Source organism: Protopterus annectens, chromosome 9.part0 (assembly GCF_019279795.1).
Source record: "Protopterus annectens isolate FY-2018-M chromosome 9.part0, PAN1.0, whole genome shotgun sequence".
Lineage (NCBI taxonomy): Eukaryota > Metazoa > Chordata > Ceratodontiformes > Protopteridae > Protopterus > Protopterus annectens.
The window spans coordinates 678,003,118-678,016,746 of record NC_056743.1 but is presented as its reverse complement, the minus strand read 5'-3'; the positions used below and the strand labels follow the sequence as shown (position 1 = coordinate 678,016,746).

The window sequence follows — 13,629 nt, the reverse complement described above, 5'->3', positions numbered from 1 at the left end:
AGGAAGGACTCTAGGTGAATTCTTTTGTAGATGAGGGAGTTTAGTAGCAGTTTCATTTTGTGTGCTACTAGAAGACTTTTAGCTTGTTTTGAGGACTTGTCATTGTTATGATTATGGGACTATGGTAGAGCTGAGATATTTTGTTTGGAGGCAGAGGCAATTGGGGGTAGACTGGGTTCAGTAAGCAGACATGGTGCTGGAGGTGGTGGCAAGGATAGTAGAGGAATGACAAGCACAAGCAGGGGGTGTACAGGGTATGTATCATGGAGCAATGTTATATTTACATTTTTTCTAAATATCTACCTCATACCCTTTCCAAAGGGGAGCTCTATTTTTTCAGGAGTGCGAGCAGAGACTGCATTAATGGTAGGCAAACTAGGTGATCACCTATGTTGCCAGTTATTTTTGGGGTGGAATTTCCATGGGATGAGCATGGGAATTAAACATAGTGTATAGCCAGCATGCCATCATAAGTTAACTCATCTGCTGTTTGGCATAGAGGTATATAAAGCCCAGATTGTGACAGTTAGCAGCCATGGTACTGGGGGTGCCAGCAATAATGGTAGAAGAATGATGAGTCCCACACTCATGTCCAAAATGCGTGCCACTGAGCATGCTGCCTGCTGATATTACTGGTAAAAGTTAAGAACAGTCTAGTGCATCTTTTGAAAGGGGGCAGTTAAGGCTTCTGTAATCTGCAAAGATACTGTCCTCACATAAGTCAATCATCCTCAACTCTCAGAGTGCAAGCTGGCACATTCAGGGTTGTACAAAATCACAAAAAACCCATATAGCTTAGGTAAGCATGGAGTAAGATTTTAATAAATTATAATTGACAATCTTTTGCAATAATGCTTCCTCAGGTAAAACAACCCATGGAGTCATTACTGTGAAATCCTGTCCGTTTTAATTTAGTAAAATCTTACTCTGTATTTACCTGAGCCTTTTTTTATACTACTTGTATTGGGCTTGATATTTACCTGCTGGAGCTTTCGTTTTGTTTACATTCAAGGCTATGGGATTTAACAACAGAAATCCTGTGATGGCAGCTAAGATGGTAGGTGTATAATGGTCAGCCCATGTAGCTGGCAAGGCAGTATGACAAAAAGAAAAAAAAAAGTCTGTGCAAGGGATTTATAAAATTTCTCAGGTTTTTTTACCTGCCTTTTTATGGGCAACAAGCTGACTATCATGAAAATTGCAGGCATTGAGACACACACACACACACACACACACACACACACACACACACACACACACACACACACACACACACACACACACACACACCTGCTGGCAGAACTGGAGGAATTGATGAAGGTTTCTGGAAAATTCTTCTGTAACAAGCATAGTATTTTTTGAGGAACTTCTTCGGTGTTCTCCCATTTAAAACTCCGCCACATTCTGGAAATACACTCTGAGAAAGAGATCTGCACAGGGACAATCGAAAACTGACCTCTCCTCTGAATACATCAGGATCAGAAAACTGAGGAGAAAATACTGTACCTGTCCTTTCATCTTCCTGTCCAAATTCAGAATTTTCAGTCTCTAGAAAAGGTGCATCTGCGTCTTTTACCAGAAACCAGCTTATAAGAAGGAGCTTTTTATGGGCAACAAGCTGACTATCATGAAAATTGCAGGCATTCACACACACACACACACACACACACACACACACACACACACACACACACACACACACACCTGCTGGCAGAACTGGAGGAATTGATGAAGGTTTCTGGAAAATTCTTCTGTAACAGGCATAGTATTTTTTGAGGAACTTCTTTGGTGTTCTCCCATTTAAAACTCCGCCACATTCTGGAAATACACTCTGAGAAATAGATCTCCACAGGGACAATCGAAAACTGAGCTCTCCTCTGAATACATCAGGATCAGAAAACTGAGGAGAAAACACTGTACCTGTCCTTTCATCTTCATGTCCAAATTCAGAATCTTCAGTCTCTAGAAAAGGTGCATCTTTGTCTTTTACCAGAAACCAGCTTATAAGAAGGATCAGTAGCCTGAATTAAACCCCTAGCCAGACCCAGTAAACTACTCCTCTCTAAAGAAGTTGTTTTGTTCTGACAGGAAAATGGTGCCAACAGTATTATTAATGGTAGTGGCAACTTCTCCAGGGATGGGCATATTTTGACCAAACGTCTCTACTGCTTCTCCAGGGACTGACAAGAGTGGCTCTCCCTTGCCCACTGAAGGAACCCCAGAAGATACAGAGGATGTGGACCCCATGGTTCATAGTGGCTGTAGCTGCTACACCAGAGGGATCTGGGGTCAAAGGTGAGTGGTCCGAGGAACAGACTATGGCCACAGCAGAGCTGTTCACCTGCAGTTGACACAAATTCCTAGCTGCTGTGGTAGCAAGGGCTGTTTGCTTAACTTTTTCTTCTTGTGGTTTGAAGAAGGGTCAATTGTTGGGCTGTTAATGTGTTTCTTGGTCAAGCTGAAAATGGTGCCTTTTTCTCAGAGAAAACGAGCAACAAGAGCCTGTAAATTTTTTTTTTTCATTTTTCACAGGAAAACACAGTAAAATACATTTTAAAACACATACCCTAAAAAGTAAAATAAATACAATTTACGCACAGAAAAATGACTTTCAATTACTTCAAACAGCGTTTAAACTGATAGGAAAAAAAGTGCACTCCAGTTTAAAAGTGCTGTTAAATCTTGTAACAGTGTGTAAAAATCAAACTTCTAATTTAATAATAACAGTCCTAAACAGGAAAAAAGTAACCTTCCTAAACGGGAAAGTTCAGCAAAATGTAATGTGGAAGGTTTTTACCCAAAGGGAACTATATTGCCGAACAAAGGAACAACACAAGTTGATTGTCAATCCTTGTAAATCTGCTTGGGAGCTCTCTCTTCAGTGGCATGAAAGCTTTAAGGGTTCATGCCCACACCTGTCTTTTAAGTCAGATGACAGACTCTTTGGACATGTGGAAGGTGCATTGATGCTTTGGAAACTGGACAACTGTTGTATCCTTTGCAGGATATAACCCTGCTGGCTGTTACACCCTTGGCAGGAAGTAAGCCATATAGCTAAGGCTGCTGCAGCTGTGATCAGTATCATGAATGTACAGTATGAACTAAACAGTAATAAAGGATGTTATGAGGAGGGCACAAGCAAGCCCAGTGGCAGAGAACAACCCAAGTAACAGTTATGACAAAAAGGGACAGAGGGGAGATCCTCATGATGACAAAGAACGAGAGACAAAAATGAAGAATACATTTCTCATGTTCACAAACAAGTGTAAATCAAACCGATTCTATCCAAGGGAGCACAGGGCTTTTTTTTTTTCTTCTGAAAGCTATTACAGCACATCAAAGATTTGGATAACAGGATATGACTGGCAAATACAAAAAGATTAAGGGTTTTAGGCAGCATGGGAAAGTTTTATCTACATATTCATGCTAATGCCTGTGCCATCAGTTTGAAAGGTTACTGAAGACAACTTTAGTCGTAATAGACAGTTAGTGAGGGGAACTACAGAATCTTTGACTTTCTAGGGCGTCAATGCATCATTGTATTTTAGATAAACTGCTATATAAATCTGTAAATGACTCCACAACGGGAGGAACAGCAGAAGGATTATTCATGCTAGATTTTGTCAAATTGTCAAATCTCTAAAACTGTATTTCAGTTGTAATCATCTTTCCCATCAAATGGGAACTGGGGCCAGATAGTTTTGTCACTAGCATTATTTGACTTCTCAAGGGTCTGTTTAGTTTAATTAAGAAATGTCCGGAACTATGTCCCCTTCCACAAATGATAAGAGAAATGGGTGTAGAGAATCTGATTCAAGATGATGTATTACTTATGCAATGATTCAAAAAAAGGGTCACTAACAGAATAATCCTACTTAACAGTAGCATTTTCTTTTGTTTTAGTAAATTAAATATTCTCTGTTGAAAACAGAATGTTCACAATCCTCAAGCACTACGGTGGTAGGACATGAGAGGAATTTAAGCCATTAGAAGAATACTCCCTGTACAGCTCTGAATGAGACCACAAGAATACTATTGGTAAAATATTTCAAAGCCACAATAATGGAAGGAAAACACCCAGTGGGCCCACTGAGGGGTTCAATCTATACTACTACCAGTTATCATAATGCAAAATACACAGTGGACAAAAGTGGAAGCCTGGATATATAACAGTTGTATGGTGGACTGAAAATCACACTCAGGAGGCCAGTGAAGGAAAAATACCACCCAACACTACAGGAGGGCTTTTCATACTAGAATTTCTCAATTTATATCCATACAGGTCCACAATTTCAGACATTTTATCTGCCTGTAACTTGCTTTCTGTTTTTCCTGCATTTTTATTATTTTCACTAAAATGAAATCATTATAACTTGCCTCCTTAATTGATTTTTAGTAAGCAAAATGAATAGATTTTCACTTTAAACTATATTTTGTATTAGAAAAAAATTACTTTAAAAATGGAAAGACTAACTCAAAATCTTGATATATTATAAACTCTATTCCCTCATTCTAAAAAAATACAAGTTCCTGAAACTCTAGAAATAAACTCTCCTCTTCTTTTTCTACACAAGATGGTCAATGTAACAAAGATAAGAGGACCACTAAAATAAGTGGCATTAACAACCTAAAAAAAACACGAAAAGGTAAATATCATCAGTGTATTTAGAGTGCAAGCAATAAAACCGTAATATGGTAACACAGTAAAGAGTACAAGAAGTGACAAATTTATCAATCTGAACCAGTAGAAGTAAGTGATTTAAAGCAGCCAGAGAAAACATGACCATTCTCTTCTGGGTAGCAAAAAGGACATAAAGGGCTTGAGCTATACTCTTTTTTACTGTGAAAAATCTCAAAATAAACAGGTAATTTCGAGAAGCAAATCAAGGCAGGCCAGGTGTTTTGGCTTCTGTCCTAAGGGTGAAAAGACGTTATGAATATTGTTTTGTAGTACGAGCACATCATTTCGCAACAGGCATCAATTATAATGAGGATCTTTTCTGATATCACCTTTTACAGATTTTCTGTCCTTCTACTGTGCACAACAGTCCATCATAAAAAAAGAAAAAATATTTCCTTTCTTATGGTGACATAACTAATGTCACTGTCCCATGGATCCAAAGTCCTGCTATTCAGAACTGAAGTTATTCAAAATGAATGGATAACCTGATAAAAAATTAGACTTTATAAGGAGCATGCAGGCTAAGGCTTTACTTGGGGAGCATTTTCAGGAGGGATAAAAGTGTGAGGTGTGTGGAATACCAAGGAGAGAGACAAGCACATAAATATTGGAGCTGCTTGCCCTCAAGACTCAGCTTTCTGAATCATCTTTGATCCTCTAAACCTCTTCAAGTTGTTACAGACAATACCACCATCATGTGGTACATCAACAGGCAAGGGGCAACCAGGTTGCAATTCCTTTGCAAGCTAGTCATTTTAGCTTGGGGTATAGCGTCACAACACAGTGTCACTCTATAGACTTCCTACGTTTCATCTGAGCAAAATTGTGTGGCAGACAAACTGAGCAGGACAAAGACAGACTCTCATGAATGGAGACTAGATAAAGGAGCTCCCAGGATTTGATCCATTTGCTTCCTGTCTGAGCAATCAGCTGGTAAGATTATGCTCCTGGGCACTGTTCTTTTCCTTGGGCAGGAATGTTCCTGTATGCATTTCCACCCTTTCCACTGATATCCAGGGTATTTCTGCAGATTCAGAAGGAATCCCCAAAAGTCATTGTGGTGACTCCCTTCGGGTTCTGACTACAGTGGTTCTCTCTGCTTTTGGAAATGCCCAGGGGCAATTACCACAAGCTTCCTCACAGTATGGTTCTATTCACACAAGAACAGGAGTGTTTGCTCCCTGACATCGGTCATCTTCAATTGACTGCTTGGATGATGGTCTTAATTCCTTTAAGTTACCTGTTTACTGAGGACCTGCAGTAGTTAAAAATGGAGGCAAGTAGAAAAGTTTTTCTAGATGGTGCCAGCAACATTGCACTCATTCAGGGATTGTTGTTCCCTGGTTTTACAATGCTTATGTGAGTTATCCTATAGCCTTTCTTATTCTTCTATCAAAGTTAATTTATCGGCTATTTTAGCATATCTGCTTATGGATCCTCCTTTTTCAGTTCCGTCTCATGTCCAGATGTTTTTGAAAGGGGTTTTGCACATGAGGCCACCAAATAAACCTTTGGGCCCTCCCTGGGATCTTAATTGTGTTAGAGAAGCAACAATGGCTTCATTTGAACCAGCTGACTTGTTGACATGGAAAACAGTATTACTGATTGCTCTGACCTCTGCAAGAAGTGTTTTGAGTAACGAGCTCTTATGGTGCGTTAAAGCTATCTCATTTTCCGCAGGTGGAGGGTTTCTTTGAGAACAAATCCTTTTATGCCTAAACTGGAGTCTGTGATTACTTTAAGCCAAACTATCTATCTCCCTGTTTTCTTTCCTGAACCTAAAAATGAGGGAGAAAAGATGCTTTATACTTTGGATGCCCACAGACCACTCTGGTACTATTAACAGAACTAAATCTTTCAGGTCTCTGGATCAGTTATTCATTTCTTATGCAGGGGCAACCTGTATCAAAACAGACTATTTCCAAATGGTTGTCTGAGGTTATTACTTCTGTTACACTCAACATAGCAAAAGTATTACAGGCAGAGTCAAGGCCCGTTTTACCAGGCCCATGGCTTCATGTATGGCTTTTTGGAAGGGCTGGATTTTGGAAACATTGTAGAAGCAGCAACTAAGTCTTCTATATATATGTTTACAAGGCATTACAGTCTTGATCCCTACTGTGTCCAGATCTGCCTTTGCTAGGACCATTCTCCAGGGGCTATGAGACTCCTCATTTCACTTCCCAAATATAGTAAGCTAGGGTAATCTACCCATATAACTAAGGCTATTGCAGCTGTGATCATTGTGATGAACTTGGTACAGTTGTGTGAGTAAACTTACCATAACAGTAGATGTTTGAATGATCACTGCTCCAGTAGCCTTTCCTTCCCTCAATTCCCCTTGTTTTTTTTTGGAGTTTTTATGCCAAGGTATGGGCATTTATTTTTTGTTCCTAGCATTGTCCTTTCAGGGCTCAGCCTCCCTGTCTGTTAGCAGGAAAGCTCTGAAGGGCTTGGTGCCCAAACTTGTTTTTTAGTCATCTCAGCTCAAACTACCTGACAGTTTGAGTGGATGGAAGGTGCCCTGAAGCGTTGGAAGCTGACCAGCTATGTTATATCCTTGGCAGGATATAACCCCATATAGCTAAGGCTACTGCAGCAGTGATCATTCAAACATTTGCTGTTCTGGTAAGTTTACTTGTACAACTGTACTTTTCTGTAATTCAAATTCTAGAATATGAAGGTAAGTGCTCTTCTCTGACTTAATAATATCCTACCAAAAAATTCCTTAAGGCTACTAATCGAGCTGTATAGCACATTACCATATTTAACAAACCTGTAGAATTTTTGCATAACTGTTGATCTTCAGAATGGCCTTTTGTGCACCACTAAATCTGCTTAAGGCATTGCTGCAAATGCCCCTGATTTTGGCTTAAAAGTTTCCTCTGTTCATCTAAAAATTGCTGATTTTGGGGGGGGGGGGGATTAAAATAAAAAAAAGGCAACCATTCATTTACTTCAGAAAATGCATGGAAACTTGTGTCTTCTTCTGTCATCTTCTTTTGTTTGTAGTGCCAATATTTAAAAAGGGTGCCTAATTTAGGGCCTTTATTCTTGATTCTGGAGATAAAAAGTAGAGAGAGACTGCTTTATGCATGCTCAGTTTGAAGCCTTAGTGGTGGGTCATTTAAGGGTTTTTGAATCCGATGAATACCATAAGTATATAACACTACTGATGTTCTTCCATATCACTGTTGCAGTATTCTTTACAAATAGGCTCCCCTGACAAGGGCAGCCCGATGTCCGGACAGTATACAAAAGCCTTTAGATCGTAAAGGGTATGCTGTATGTCATATGTATGCTCCCCATGCATGGTGTAGTGCATAAAGGTGACATCTGGACGTACCATCCTCAGAGCTTCTTTGCCGCCAGTCCGAACACTATCTTCAGTCATCAGTCTGAACACTTGTTTGTCTGCTGGTTAAGTGCCTCGTTGAAATGTTTTAATTTTCTTGTATTTGTTTTGCCTTGTTTCTGGTTGTTGGGTTTCATGTCACCAAGAATAAGGAAATGCCAGTGCAGGAGACAGATTCCTCATAAAGGTCATAATGAGCAGTGTTTTGTTCTGTTTAGGTGCTTCCCACAAACATGCGTCTTGTGAGATCTGTCAGGCTTTCGGCCCTAATGCATTGAGAAGTCTGCTTTCTTCCCTTGTAATTTACTTAGAGAACCAACAGCTTAAACTGTTGGCCAAGGATACCATGGAAGAATCTTCCTGGCCCAAGGGTCAACCGTCTGCAAAGAAAAAGGCTAAGAAAGCTTGGTCTGATTCTCCGGCTATACCGCCTCCACCGGACGTCTCTCTTGAGGCTGATAAAAGCCCAGGGGATCACCGGGTTTCTTTCTCAGATTCCTCTGCCATGACTGTTTGAGGCCAGCATGCATCTGACACCTTGCACGTCCCGGGAGGCTTTGCAGATGTCCACTGCATGTGTACAGGAGGAACCGCAGCTGGTTATTGCCAAAGGGCCTAGGGGAGTTCCTCACATTTTAGTGAGGGAAGAGGTTCTGACTACTATTATAGAGTCAGGGGTCAGAGCCTCCAAAATTTTTCAAGGCTGAAATTCCACTTAAAAACAAAAAAACAAAAAAAAACACATTTCGCCTGCTCTGAAAATCCTCAGAGTGAATGGCAAAACTTCACAAAGGGACTACTCAATGCCCTTATGGTGCTTAAGGCTTCACAGGGAGCTTCTGTTCCAGCTCCTCCATAGTCTCTCCAGCAGGTCCTGTTTATATCACAGGCAAGGTTTAAGTCTTTAGAATAGGTAATTCTGATACTGTTTGTTTTGTGGATATGCAGCAGGTCCATCAGAGTGGAGTCTGACAACGCCCTGTATGCCAGGCATAGATCTCCCCTCAAAAGCCTGTAGGAGATAGAATACAGGGATAGAGCCTTGAGGCGGTCTGCATAGGACACATTACTTATGCCCTGTATTCTTTTAGTCAGGAATCTCTGTGAATGTTCCAGTTGTTGGATATGCCTGGTTAAGTACATACCAAAGGGGGCATTGTACTCAATGATAGGTCTGATTAATGCCAAATACAGTGGAACAATGACTTCCTTGGACTTGGATGCAATATCTTTGTTTATAAGTTGTACAACACAGAATGATTTCCTCACCACTGTAGACATGTGATGATCAAAGTCTCGATTATTATCTGTGTGTGTCCCTAAGTCCCTGACTACAGGGTCAGCTCTAAGGGGTGTGTTGTCAATATGATAGTTACCAGGGATGGATGACTTCCCAAAGGATACTGTTATACATTTTTGGCATTTAGTTTTAGTTCATGACTCTGACACCAGTTTATCTGTGTCGGTGTGAGATTCAGTGACAGCTTCTAATTTGCAATCATCTGCAAATTTAGTCAGCCAGCAACCACTGACATTGGCCTTGACTTCTGAGAAGTAAATGCCAAAAAGGAGCAGTCCAAGGACTGATCCCTGAGGTACTCCACTTGTGACTGACCTCTTTGTAGAGGTGGACTCCCCAATTCTAACTTCCTGGGTCCTGTCTGTGAGCCAGTTGGCTGTCCACCGGGTGACATACAGGTTTGTACCTAACCTCTTGAGTTTGTCAACAATAACTGAGTGGGGTATTGTGTCAAATGCCTTGGCCAGGTCAAAATAGGCAGTGCGAATGATTTTGTCCTCATCCATTACTTTAGTTACCTTCTCAAAGAAGTCCACCAGGTTGAGTAGGCATGATCTGCCCTTTATGAAAACCAAACTGGGTTGGGTCTAGTGTCTGGAGGTTTACTGTACCTCTCTTGATCATCTCCATGATAATTCTTTCCATGGCTTTACATATAAGACTAGTGAGATTTATGGGTCTGTAGTTTCCAGGGACTGTAGATGGCCCACCTTTGTGCAGACGGATGACTGTTGCCTTTCTCCATTCATGAGGTATGAAGCCTGTTTGGAGGTTAGAGTTAAATAGTAATTCCAGAAGCCCTGATAGGTCATGTTTCATGCTATTTAGAAGGCATCCTGGAATATTGTCCGGGCCCATTGATGCATTGCTCTTGGTTTTTGAGAGAGCGTTAAGGACGTGTTCCCTAGTAATAGTAGGGGGAGTTATATTTGATATTTCCTGAAGGAAGTTTGAGGGGGGGAGAGGAGTAAAGTTGGAGCTGAATTTATCAGCCAGGAGGTTTGCTATATCTTCTGGCTCAGTATAGATGGCTCCATTTACAATGAGCTCTGCACACAATTGTGTATTGCCTTTGAGGTTGTGGACATAGCTAAAGAATGCTTTGTGGTGGTCCTTGGCCTGGGAGGCCAAACTTACCTCAAATTTGGCTTTGGTAGACTTTATTTGTCCTCTGAGTTGTTTGTTTAGTTTAATGAGAGTGCTTTTATCCTGCTGGGTACTGCACCTTCTAATTTTTACCATGATGTTCTTCCTCCTGTTAATACATCCGATTGATTTTGTGATTCCACCAGGGTGGCTCGTTTTTTTGAGTTAGTTCTGTACTTCTTCCTAGTGGGTATAGCTGCCACTATGCAGTTGTTAACATGTTTGTACAGGGTTTCTGTGAACAGTTCTGCATACGCACAAGTGTTCTCAGGGATTATAGGGGCTTAAATTTTGCCAGGTTCTCACTTAATAGCAGGAGGGTAGCCTTAGAATAGTTCCTGAATATTCCTGGTTTAGCTGGGGGTCCAGGTTTTATTTTTACTTCAAAGGAGACCATTTTGTGGTCTGCCCTTACCAGGGAAGGTGAGACCATTTTGTGGTCTGACCTTACCAGGGAAGGCATTACATTAGGGTGTGTGCAGCACTCTCCCGTATTAGTGAGGACCAGATCCAGTATGGTTGCACCCCTAGTTGGTGTATTGACAGTCTGGTCCAGGGAATTTGTGTTTACAAAATCCAGGAATTTCTGTGCATGTACATTCGATGTTGTATAGGATTTCCAGTTAATAGTGGGGTACTTAGTCACCCATAAATATGGTATTGGGTTGGATGGTTAGTGTTTCTCATCATCATCTTCTTTCGGCTGTTCCCGTTAGGGGTCGACACAGTGGATCTTCTGTTTCTATTTCTTCCTGTCTTCTGCATCATGTTCTTTCACACCAACCACCTGCATGTCCTCTCTCACCACATCTATAAACCTTATCCTAGGCCTTTCTCTTTTCCTCTTACCTGTCGGCTCCATCCTTAGCATCCTTTTCCCAATATACCCAGCATCCCTCCTCAGCACATGTCCAAACCAATGCAATCTCGCCTCTGTTGCTTTGTCTCCAAACTGTCCAATCTGAGCTGACCCTCTAATATACTGATTCCTAATCCTGTCCATCCTAGTCACACCCAGTGCAAATCTTAGCATCTTTACCTCTGCCACATCCAGCTCTGACTCCTGCCTTTTTGTCAATGCCACCGTCTCCAACCTATATAACATAGCTGGTCTCACTACCCGCTTGTAGAGCTTCCCTTTCACTCTTACTGGTACCTGTCTGTCACATATCACTCCTGACACTCTTCTCCACCCATTCCACTATGCCTGTACTCTCTTCTTCACCTCTCTTCCACACTCACCATTACTCTGAACTGTTGATCCCAAGTACTTAAACTCATCCACCTTTACCAACTCTACTCCCTGCATCCTTGCTATTCCTCTACCCTCCCTCACGTTTACACACATATATTCTGTTTTAGCCCTGCTGACCTTCATTCCTCTCATCTCTAAAGCATATCTCCACCTCTCCAGGGTCTCCTCAACCTGGTCCCTACTCTCACTACAATCACAATGTCATCTGCAAACATCATAGTCCACGGGGCCTCTTGTCCGATCTCATCTGTCCACCTGTCCATCACTACTGCAAATAAGAAAGGGCTCAGAGCTGATCATTGATGTAATCCCACTTCCACCTTAAACGTATCTGTCACTCCCACCACAGTCCTCACCAATGTCACACTACCCTCGTACATATCCTGTACCACTCTTACATACTTCTCTGCCACTCCCGACTTCCTCAAAAAATACCACAACTCCGCTCTAGGCACCCTGTCATATGCTTTCTCTAAGTCCACAAAGACACAATGCAACTCCTTCTGACCTTCTCTGTATTTCTCCAGCAACACTCTCAGAGCAAATATTGCATCTGTAGTGCTCTTTCTTGGCATGAAACCATACTGCTGATCACTAATCACCACCTCCCTTCTTAACCTAGCTTCCACTACTCTTTCCCATAACTTCAAGCTGTGACTGATCAGTTTTATCCCTCTGTAGTTACTGCAGCTCTGCACATCACCCTTATTCTTAAAGATAGGTACCAAAACACTTTTTCTCCACTCCTCAGGCATCCTCTGACTTTCTGAAATTTTATCAAACAATTGGATGGTTAGTGTTTCTAATAAGTTTAAATACATGGTATGGGTTTCCTGGATCATAAACTGGGACCTATAGCTTGCAAGGAACTGGTATTGGATTTTACCTATGGTGATTTGAACATGGAGCAGCTCAAGTGCATTGTCCTGTTTGACCAGCCTTGGAGTATATTTATTTTTTATGTAAATAGCGACACTTGCACCTTTAGTCCCTGCCATGAAGTAGCTGGTCAAAATGCGTGGAAGGCATTATAACCCTGCACTGTTGGTGTGCTGTCTGCGACTTTGTCTCTGAGACCGCACAGACATCAGCATTCTCTAGGGTAAAGAGAGCTTCCAGGGAGTGGAGTTTTTTGTTTAGGCTCCTAGCATCGATCAGTAATGCCTTTTAGATTTTCTTGGTTTTGATTTGCAATGTTGGAAGTACTATCAGTTTGGCATTGCCTAAAAAAGGCACGGGGGGGACTGTGTTTTAGCTAATATTCGAAAGCCTAGATGGGAGAGGTGCAGACCATACCTGACAAAGCAGCATGATCTGTTGACCATCTCCTTCATTGCTTGAAGGCATGTTCAGAATAGGTTCTGTGAGCTTCTACAGATGGAGTCTCCTAGGCCCTCTGCTGTTCCTCCTGTTCTTGCTGTCTTGCTAGATGCTTTTATCCACTGCTTCTCTGGCTTCTGATTCCTAACTTCCTTCTCCCCCAAAAAATTATAGGTTTTATAATGTGTCTGAGGACTGCAAGTTTCTTTGTGTCCCTGTACTGACCCCTCTGTGGTATCAGTTGTTTCTGATAAGCCTTCCAAATTATTTCCTTCCAAGTTGGTGCCATCTGATAAGGGCAGCAGAAACATGGAGAGGCTAGGTAAGAAGGTGTTTACTTCTGCTACCCTAGCCTTTAGAGCTGTAACTGTCAGACACACATGACCAGGTAATGTTTTGGCTCTTCTCGCTCAAGCCTGTCAGGCTGTTTCAGATCTCTCTGATTCTGAGGGAAAGGCCTCTACTCTTGCCTCGCTAGGGACATCCTCCCAAGTAGCTCACCATTCCATTAAATGCAGCTGTGATGCAGCTGGTGCTTCGTCTAGGGCTGCTGCTTTTGTATCTGTTTTAAG

General features: G+C 41.6%; 1 protein-coding gene across 1 annotated transcript in view; it reads left to right on the top strand.

Moving 5' to 3' along the window:
• Window positions 1-13,629, top strand: part of ABHD16A (abhydrolase domain containing 16A, phospholipase) — a 527,648-nt gene that overhangs the window by 246,594 nt on the left and 267,425 nt on the right. The gene's annotated exons all lie outside the window — the stretch shown is intronic.